This window comes from Elephantulus edwardii, unplaced genomic scaffold, assembly GCF_000299155.1.
Source record: "Elephantulus edwardii isolate Elephantulus edwardi_28Jun2011 unplaced genomic scaffold, EleEdw1.0 scaffold00162, whole genome shotgun sequence".
NCBI classification, from domain to species: Eukaryota; Metazoa; Chordata; class Mammalia; order Macroscelidea; family Macroscelididae; genus Elephantulus; species Elephantulus edwardii.
In genome coordinates, this window is record NW_006399912.1 from 2,020,297 (window position 1) to 2,031,475 (window position 11,179).

Below are 11,179 nucleotides of genomic sequence, written 5' to 3' on the forward strand. Positions count from 1 at the left end.
CAAGCGACTCGATGGCACACAACAACAACAACAGTATCATACCAACCATCCCAATTCATAGCGACCCCATATCTAGGAGTTTCTTCCATGGGGTTTTCAATGGTTAATTTTTCAGGAATAGTTCTCCATGCCTTTCTTCAGAGGTGCCTCTGGTTGGATTTGAATCTCCAGCCTTTAATATTACCAGCCAGAGTAGTAACCATTTATACTATCCAAAGACTCTTTGAAAAGTCCACTACTATCTAGTCATATCTGGCTCATGGTAACCCTAGAAGACAGGGTAGGCTTATAAGACTATAGAATTTTCAGGACTAGAAATACGCATGGAAGCAAATGGCCTCATATTTCTCCAACAGAATGGCTGGCTAGTGGATTCAAACCTCTGACCTTCTGGTTAGCAGCCTAAATAAACCACTGTGCCTCCAGGGCTCCAAGGACTTCCTACAGTATCATACAACTGTGTTTAAGTTTGTAGTGAGGCATGAGAGAGAGAGAGAAGAGGCAAGTATGAGGTTGAGTTTAGAACCCAGGCCAAATGGATTTGGGGTCCCCCAATGCAGCATCTGTGATTGCTCCCTCTCCCTCACTCCCACATCCAGGCCCTGAAGAGATTCGTAGGAATGAAAGATGAAGACAAGAAGCTGATTGAGGAGTTGGAGATTTGTGCAAGCAGCACTGGGTTTCCAGTGTTCAGCAAGGGCCAGCAGCTGAGTTCACCCAAGTGGCCCTCAGGGAAACCTTGGCCTTTCGTTCTGAGTCTCTCTGACTTGACACCCACCCCATCTCCGTTTGTGGGAACCTGAGTCTCTAAATACTCACATCCTCTCCTTTCTATCTCAGGAAGACCAGCCTCTATGGTGAAGCCCTGGAGGGACGTCAGGGGACATGGGGAAAGGAGCCAGTAACAGTATCTTCCCTGCCTTTAACCCCTCGCTGTAATCAGCACAGTCCACACTGTTCCCAGGTAAGGGACGCCGACAGACATGATTCTTCAGTCTAATATGAAATGATGTGCAGCCTAAGGGGCAGGTAAGTGATTGCAAAGCTGCTATCCACAGCTACTGACAAGTTCTCTTAATATTAAACAACCATCTCAGCAGAACCTGGGGATTTGAGGCTTTTTTTGAGGCCAGCCCCCAGCTCTACAATTGACCAGGTCAAGATCATTATATCTTCCTTGAGGGCCGCCCTCACCAAAGGTGTGCTTTGAATCTCTTGACCTTCTCATTAGAACCGGTCTGATACTTAGCTGAGTTAGATTTCAATGTAGCCATCGGCCCACAGCTCACTCACTCACTGTCTCCCAACGGCTGCAAACAGAATGAATTCGAAGTTCCCCATTTTGCCTCCAGAGCCTCTCCCCTCCCTTCTGCTATGTTTAGCACTTGTGTGGGCTCTTGGCTGATGCCAGATACAACTTAGGGTTTTAATTCCTGTGTGGATGAGAGGCTCTCGTCACGGAGCATGAAGCTCAGGGGCACAAGGACTTGCTGAGGTATTTATGCCACTGACTATGTCCCCGCCTGAGAATTTCAAAGGCTGGTTCTGCTTTGGTGATGAGGGAACTCTCTCCATCATGGAGAGAGAGCATGCTTCCTGGCAGCCCTGGACAATTCCAGTTGGCCAGCCTCTGGCTGTTTTCCATCTGAGGATTCTCTACTCTGCACCTACTGGGGACCTTGGTCCATGGGTGTCTCAGCTGGCATCTTCTTGTTGTGTACCATGAGTCGAAACAGAGCCATAGCTGACCCTCCAGTGGGTTTTCAGAGGCAGTAAATCACACAAGAGGAGACTATCCATCCTCCTCTGGCAGAGAAGCTGATGGATTCGAACTGCAGGCCTTTGAAATGGCAGTGCAACTCCTTACCACTAACGGACATCGTGTTTGGGAAGGTGGAGGGAGGGTGAAGGAGAGGAAGACCCTCAACCAGGTGTTGTGGACACAGTGACTGCAGCAATGGGCTTGAGTGTGAGGGTGGCACAGGAGAGGACAGGGTTCAGATCTGTTGTTCAGACCGCTGTGGGTTGTACTTGACTCCACGGCACCAAATAACAACACCGGCATCGCCACAAAGAAATCCTCACCCCTGCTCTAGCAGCAGCCCTGAGTGGGACAGGATCCCGGCTGGCACACAGATATTGCAACAGGCTGTGCTTAGTCGTCACCGAGTGACTGATTCATGGGGAGCATATGCACAGAGAACTAAGATGTGGTGTTAAATTTAGAGCAATGAGAAATAACCCCTCCTCCAGCTTTGAGCCCTTGCTGGGGTTTTGTTTTTAACTGGTGGTGGCGGTGCTGTGCTGCTGTGACCCCCTGGGTGTCCGAGGACAGCTGTGCACTGGAGGTTGTGAAGTGCTGGAAACAGTTCACCAGCACTGTCTTCTGAGGCACCCCTGAGTGGGTTCTGCCTGCCCACCTTTCCTTTTCTCTTTCATTTGTGTTTTGGTTTTAGGGGGATGTTTAGCTATCTGAGTGAAAGTTTACAAATCGTGTTGGCTTTCATGTGTATGCTGTTGTATGAGTCTGTGTATGTGTATGTCAGATGCCACAGAGCAGGTCTGTTCTGCTCCTTCCTCACGCCTTCAGGCACGCGTGTGCCCCCTGTTGCGTCACTGTGTCCCCCCTTCCTGCTGAGTATCTTCTCCTCTTCCTCTGACCGCCACCTTTCCCAGCACGATGTCTCTTTTGTTTGTCTTGTCCCCCAAGGACCGACCTCTTCTGAAAACATGTCCAAAGAATGTGGCGTGACAATTCCGCTAGATCATTCATACACATTTTGGCCATGGAATCGGGTATGTCAGAGATAAGGTCAGCGCAGGACAAGGCAAAGTTCAGAGGCATTGTTCATAGGGTCACTGTGAGTCATAGTCAACTCCATGGCACATAACAACAACACAATTAATGAATCGCAAAGTCTAATAAGCTCCTGCACTCCGACGGACTGATGCTAAGAAAATGGGCTGCGGTCCCAAAGACACAGGGTTCAAATCCACCAGCTGCTTTGCAGAATACAGATGAGCAATCTCCTTTCGTGTGATTTACTGCCTCTGAGATGGCACGGGAGGGTCAGCTACGGGCCGGTTCAAACTCAACAACCACCGCAGTCAGTTCCTCATTGTATCTTGCCTTTTCCTTCACCAACTCACCTAGTCACTATTTTTTTCTGTTACTTTTTGAGTGAAGGTTTATAAGTCATACTGATTTTTTCATACATTCAGAGACATTTGTTTTGTAACATTCATTACTATTGATTAAGGCGGTTCATTCAGGTTCCTAACATGTAATACTGACTCACCCACTTGTTATCATCTCATTGGTTCTGACCCAAAGCTGACCCTCCGTTGGGTTTCAGAAGCTGTAAATCACATGGATGTCTTTCTTGCTCACAGCTGCTGGGGGGATTTGAACCACCAGAGAAGAGCAGCCTGTGAGGTAGCAGCACAGCTGGCTGCAGACTATGTCACAAGAGCTCCCTAGCACATAATAGGTGCTCAATAAATATTTCTACTATAAAAACCCAAGAGCAGGTTCCTCTCCCTCCCTCCCACTCGCTCCTCTCATCTCTTCAGTTCCACATTTAGAATCAGGATATGGGCATAACGGCTCAGGCTTAGTCATTTGTAACCCGCAGGTAAAATTCTACTAATGAAGAGCTCTGAATTCTGAAATGAAGCATGTGGATGGTCCTTCTGAAATGTTTACCAGTCTCCCGAAGACGCCTTCTTATTCCCTGAATACAAATGAAGAAGGTGCATTTGACAATTACCTTCAAAGAGACCTCAGTGCCTGTAACCCACGTCGGGTTCTCTCTGCTCTGTCTCCACTGCGCCCCCTAAATTCACTTCATTAGTTTTAATTATCCGCCATGAGCAAAGCTTTGGAAGCTATTTTCAAAATGGAATTAGCGAACTTGGAGATTGGCTAACTTCCTGCAAGGTGTTTAGCTGTAATTATTCCAGCTTTTCAGCAGGAACAAAAGTCACCTCGGCTTACCCGTCCGCAGAATGTGGACTGAATGCGGGGGAAAAGATGCAGTTTGATGAGTTTCTTCATATTCCTGGCTGATTGGAAAGCAGAAAAGCAGATCCATCGAACTGATCCTCGACCCAGCTGAGCTGGTCCTGTCCTCTCTGGACGTGACCCTACATGCCCCCATGTTACTTCCTCCCTTTCACACATGGACATTGCTGTTCCCCCTGGCAAACTACTCTACGAAATGCGCGCAAACACACACACACACACACACACACATCACAAACTTCATCAGCCACAACCAGCAGAAAACTACTCCATAAAACACACACACACACACTTCATCAGCCACAACCAGCAGAAAACTACTCCATAAAACACACACACTTCCCAAGTAGGGGGAAAGCCACGGGGGAGGGGGAGAAGCAGAGGGGTGAGGATGGCAATCACGGGATCGCACAATTTTATGGTTGGGTGGGTGAAGAAATGGGAAGGATCTGGTGTGAAAAACAATGTATTCTAACTATTCTAAATTATATTTGTTCTAAATAAATCGAAATAAATCAGTGTAAAATAAAATAAATGTACACACACACACACACACAGACCTCTCCATATGTACAACGCACCCTCACCACTCCAGCAGTAAACTACTTCACACCACACACACACACACTCCACAAACTTCAATACCACCAGCTGTAGCAGCAGCAAACTTTTCCACAAAACACACATACCCAGAGTCAGCCCCATTCTCAACAGCAAACCACTCTGATACACACCCCCACTGTCACCACCCCTCCCAGCAGCCACTCTACAAAACAGACACACACATATTACACACACTCAGACTCCATCACCGCAACAACCTCCAGTAGCTCTACCAGAGTGTTCTGCAAGACTCACACATTCCTTTGCACAATGTCCACCCTCCCTCACACACATACAACACAACACAGCACACACATATCATCACCAGCAGCAGCAAATAACAGCAAATGACTCCAGAAAGTACACACACACATATACAACATAGCAGAAGCCACATGCACCCTCTGTCCGCTTCTCACTATCAATACCTGTGCACTGTGGACCATTTATTACATCTCCTGCCCGGTCCTGAAAATGCCCCTTATCTCTATGGTTCAAATCTGCACCTCCACGCTGGTCCCCAATCAATATGTTGCTTATAAAGGACAAATCAAAGCATATCTCTCTCTGCTCAGACTCCGCACTGGCTCCTCTTCACATGTGAATTAAAAACTCAGATCTTGACCATGTCTAGCCAGGTCCTGATTGGTCTGACCTTTACCCACCGTCCTGAGCTCATCTTGTGTTCCTCACTACAGACACCCCTCTCTCAGGGCTGCTTCTGGAACTCACCATGGTACTCCTGCTTTAGCACCTCTGTGCATGCTGTCCTGTTAGTCTGGAACATTCTAGAAGCAAATGTCCTTGTGGTTTGCTCTCTCTCATTATATAATTAATTCTCTGCTCTCTTTCTCATTATATAATTCATTCTCTGTTCAAACGCCAACTCCTCTAGGAAGTTTCTCTGGCCACCATGTTGAAAAAAACCAACCTCAGAACCTTACTGTCTTATTCATTTCGTGTGTATTTATAAAATACCTACAGTGTACTAAGTGTTCAAGATCTGGAAAGGGCAGGCCCTAGTCTTGATTTTTAAGAGATCAAACAAGATCTCTGCTAATCAGGTGCCGTCAATTCAACTCAGATTCATAGCGAGCACACGTGTATCAGAGGAGAACTGTGCCCTACAGCACTTTCAATGGCTGATTTTAGAGGTAGACCAGTAGGCCTTTCCGCTTCAAAGGAGCTCTGCTTGCCTCATGAGTATGGAGTTGTGCTGCCAACCCATAGACAAGCTGTCCCAATCCACCAGATTGAAAGATGGGCAATCTCTTCCCGTGTGATTACCTGCCTCTGAAAACCCGCTGGAGGATTAACTATGATTTAATTCCAAATTGTCGACAATGAGTGTTGAGTTTCTTCCTGTAAGAAGTTTCTGGACTTGAACTAGCCAGCTAACCACCTAGTCCCTAGTCCTTAACCATGTGTACCTCCCCAAGAAGTGATACCAAAACATCGCACAGTGGCAAGGCAGAGATGAAAGCAGCTCTTGACTATTCTAAATTGGGTTTTTTTGGTTGGTAGTCCATGGACATTTTTCCCTTTTATATTTTGAAGGAATTAAAAAAAAGAGTCAAAGACAAAATGTAAAACCCCACTACAAAAGTCCCCCAAATCAGCATTCCAGCATCAATATACTGTCACAGTGCGGGAAGTCTCCAGTGTATCCATGCAAGGGAGACTGTGTATGAAGCGAGAGTATTGAAAAGGATAAAACCACAACCAGTTACTGTCAAGCTAAAGCTGGTTCATGGCCACCATTCACGCAGCGTAACACTGTGCTCTTCAGGGTTTTCAATGACCATGACCTTTCAGAGGGAGATGTGGTAGGCATAGTGTGTTAACACATGTGGATACTAACCAAAAGGTCAGCAGTTCAAAACCACTAGCCACCCAGTGTGAGGAAGGCTGGCAGTCTCCTCTCATAAAGATTTACAGCACAGAAATACAACAGAGGATGACTAGGAGCTGAGGGTTTGGTTTGTGCTTCATTGACTTTTCAGAAGTGGATTGCCAGGACTTTCTTCCCAGATGCTTCTGGGTGGATTCAAACTGTCAAACTTTCCATTTGTAACTGAGAACCTAACCAACTATTTATGCAACTCAGAAACAAAAGGAAAACACAGACTAGAGGGGTTTTTTTCTTCTTTTCAGTTTCCTTCGTGAATTTTTTCCCAATGGCCTTAGCCATTCTACCCTTGCAAATGTTAGGAGGCTCGAATATAATGAACATCTTTTTTAACAGTCAGAAAACACTAAATGATGGGGAAAATCACAGCTAGGTTGAACACTGAGCTTGGCAAGGCGCCCCACCATCAGCCGAAAACAAGGGACAGCTCCCTTTGGCCATTCTCAACGCTCTGGAATGAGCATGGCTTTTCTGTTTAAAGGACACATCCAGATTAATTTGCTTGACAAATGAAGAGAGGTGTGAGGCATGTCAGGTCATGCAGATGGTTCTGTCACTGCTCTCTTTATAAATCGCCCCCCCCCCTCTCCTGAGACAATGCCAGGTTAGCTCGCAGGTACCTGAGATTCAGGTGGCAGGACTGAGAACAAATCGTCCTGCTGCTGGAGAGCTCGGTTAGACAGATTGCAGTGGTGTCTGCAGGGGAAGAAATGACGGGTCTGGCACAAATGTAACCCAAGAACATCACAACTCATTTGTGTGACTGCCTCATTCCACAGGTGGCCATCTGGTGAACAGGGGGAGATGGGACCTGAGATGTCTTGGCAGCCAGAGTTGGCTAGTGAGACAGGTGCCCTTGGCAGAGACTAACACAGCTCTCTGATATTGTCCTACCACCCTGGCCCTTCCCAGCCCCACACATCAGTCAGTGGACCCAGCCACTGACCCCAGAAAATATGATCAGACAAAACCCATGAATCAATTGCTGTCTAGTCAATTTCTACAAACAGCCACCCATGTGGGTCAGAGTAGAACTTCACTCCTTGGGATTTTCCCTGGCTGATTTTCATATGTGTATTGCCAGTCTTTTTTTCCAAAGCATCTCTGGGTGAACTTGAGCCTCCAACCTTTGGTTGGCAACTCAGCAACTCAGTGTGTTTACTATTTATTATATTCCTAGCACCACCTGGGGACTCCAGAATTGATGACAGTGTTGCTATTTGGTGCTATCAAGTTGACTCCTACTCAGCCCTCAATATGGTTTGCCTCTCAACAGCAAGAAAACAAAGATCCCCACTGTCAGTCCAATAGGTTGGATCATGATCAATAGATTGAGGTTGTTAATGATTTTATCTTGCTCAGACTCACAACCAGCACCTTTGTACCAGGAATCAGAAAATGAAGACAAGTTGGATTTTGAAAATCTGTTGCCAAGGACCTCTCCATGGTGGTAACGAGTTAACTACGTTAGTCTGGAAACTAAGGTACACCTGATTCAAGCCATGTCTTCTCAATTGGTTGCTATGCATCTGAGAGTTGGACAATGACTAAGGATGACAGAACAAGAATTGATGCCTCTGAGTTGCGGTGCTGGAGAAGAATATTGAACATACCATGGAATGCCAAGAGAACAAACGGGTCTGTTCTGGAGAGGGTGAAAACAGGTTGTTCACTAGAAGCAAAGATTTTGAAGCTCTGTCTTAGGTATTTTGGGCATGTTGTGAAGAGGGACCAGTCCTTGGAGAAAGACATGCTCGGAAGAGTAGAGGTCAGAGGAGGAGAGGAAGACTCTGGATGAGATAGATTGATATGGTGGCACAGTGGCAATGGGGTCAGGTGTATCAGAGACAGTGAAGTTGGCTCAGGATAGGAAAAGGTTCAAGGCTCTTCATTGTTTCTAGGGTCGCTATGAGTCATACTTGACTCAATGGTACATAATACAACATAATGATCATTATGTACAACAGGATGAAACCCTCCCGGAACCTACAACAACCTTACAATCTCTGCTATACTTTATTGTTGTAATCGCTGTGTCAGTCCATGTTATTGATGATCTCTTCTTTAGCTGGTGCTCCAATTTCCCAATTAGGATGTCCATCATCAAGGCCCAGCCCCTCCTGTCAACATGCTCAAAGGACGTGAGATGAAGTTTCACCATTCTGACTTCTAATGAACATACCGGTTACGCTTCTTCCCAGGCAATATTGCTTGTTGTTTTGGCTGTCCATGGATATAGTCAGTAATCACCAACATTACAGCTTAAGGACATCAATTTTTCTTTCCTTACTCCCTGTCCAGCCTTCATTCAGGTATGAAGCAATTGAGAATACCGTGGTTTGGGTCAGGTGTACTTCAGTCTCTTAAACTGACACCCTTGCTCTAAAGGGATGTCACAGAAACCTACACATCATCAGAGTGCAACGAGGTGCCAAAGAGGTTTGTGTTAATGAGCCTTGTTAACTCTTTCAGGCATCGTGCCCTCGTGCTGGGTCTAATGACTGGCCTGCATTTCCAGGTGACATTGCACATCTTGAGATAGACACTGACAGTCCCATTTCACAAGTGCAGAAGTTGAGAGCCAATGGGTTGTGACTTCATCGAAGTCACCAGCTGGAATTTGAACGAGAATGCTGATTCCGTTGTCCCAGCCTACCTTCTACAGATTATTTAATCATCAAACTAATTCCTTAAGTAAAATAAAAAGTTGAATTTAAATAAAAATTTTAAATAGTAGCATATTAATTTTAAAACCCTATTCTTTCTTGCCACATTTCCAGTAAGCAAAGTACTGTTCAGAAGAGGAAACTGAGACCCGCAAGAGGGAAATTCATTGGTCCAAGATCCTTTGACTGGTGAATAGGAACCTTGAACTTTGAACTTGGGTTTGTCCGATCTCAATCCATTTGCATGCAAGTGAAAGTTGGACAATTAATAAGCAACACTGAAAAGGAACTGATGCCTTTGAATTCTGGTTTTGATGAAAAGTGTTGAGTATTCCATGGACTAAAAAGGAACAAGCAAGTCTATCATAGAAGAGTGCAACTAGACTGTTCCTTAGAGACAAGGATGTTGAAACGTCATCTCACATATCGGGAGCATGGTGTCAGGAAAGGCCAGTCCTTGGAAAAAAGACATTATGCTGGAAAACGTGGAGGGTCAGAGAAGGAGAGGAGGACTCTCAGTAAGTTGGACTGAGAGAATGACTGCAACAGTGCAGAGATTGTGAGGATGGTGCTGGATCGGGCAAGGTTTTGGTCTGTTGTTGAAGGGTTCGCCATGGGTGGTAGTTGACTAGATGGCACTGGACAACAATACCTTGTTGATCTCCAGCTGAGAGACCTTAGCAGCCTTGGGAATTCCGCAGAAGGAGAAAGGCCTTTCCTAGCTACCCTTGTCCTTTCTACAGCTGGCACTGGTGGTCTCAACCAGAGACATATCTGGATTCAGGAAAGGAGAGCAAGTTGCTGAGAAGAGGCAATTCCACTGGCAGAGGGTGGAGATCGATGGCGATTCTCCCACGACAGGGAAATGTTGTTTGTGTCCAGATGGGAGGCTGATCTGTACCACGCTACAGAACTGGCCCGAGAGGGAGAACAGGTTATTCATTTGATTTCACAAACTGCTTTAGAAAGCAGACAAGTTCAGTGCTGGCAACTTTAGCCTGTCCACAGCGTGAGCTGTTTCCAGCCTTGTCTGTAATAAGATAAATGATAGACATGCTGATTTGCAGGAGAGACAGAAGACAAATGCCTTGTCTAGGAAGTTTGCCTATTCCCCTACTCAGGCATGGCCTGAGTGTGCCGAGGGAAGATGATCATTGATCAGTTTGACCCTAGCGTATCTGAAACAAAAATCAAACAGACCAAAAAAGTTATTCCCCTGCCATAGCACACACTAATGGAAAACAATGGGGAAGATCCATTCTCTTCAGATTAATGGCAATTGCAGCTCTTACTAGCCATGACGTCTTCGCAGTTTCTATTAATTTGCTGAGCCTCAGTTTTGTCATCTGTAAAATGGGAATAATCATTCCTGACAGGACCCAAAAGGAGCTCTTCTGGTGTTGTGTAGAACATATTGGGCTGCCTAAGTGGAAGGTTGGCAGTTCGAATCCACCAGCTGCTCCATGGGAGAAAGCTGGACAGTTTCCTCCCATAACGATTGACAGCTTCTGAAATGCAATAAAGAGCTGCTGTGAGGCCATGTAGACTTAAGAGCAATGAGTTTTTAGCACCACTCAAGTTCACTGCCATCAGGTTGATTCAGATTAATTAGAGACCTTCTAGGATAAAGTAGAACTGCCTTATAGGACTTCTCAAGCTTTAATATTTTTAAAAAATTATTATTAAAATTTTCAGAGTAGCTTGCATTCCCTTCAACCATCCCATATATATTATTTTATGACATTAACTACAATCTCCACATTGTATCATCGCTCTCCCCCCAGGCTGGCACTCATCTTTCTCTCATGAAATGACTGGTGGGCTAGAACTGTTAATCTTTCTTGGTTACCGATAGAGCGCTTTAACCGCTATGCTACTAGCATCCTTTGCGTAACAACACATATCAAGACAAATTACCAAGCAGCTTTAGATGATTAATGGAGATCTTTTACACAATTAACACCTGAGCAAGAATAG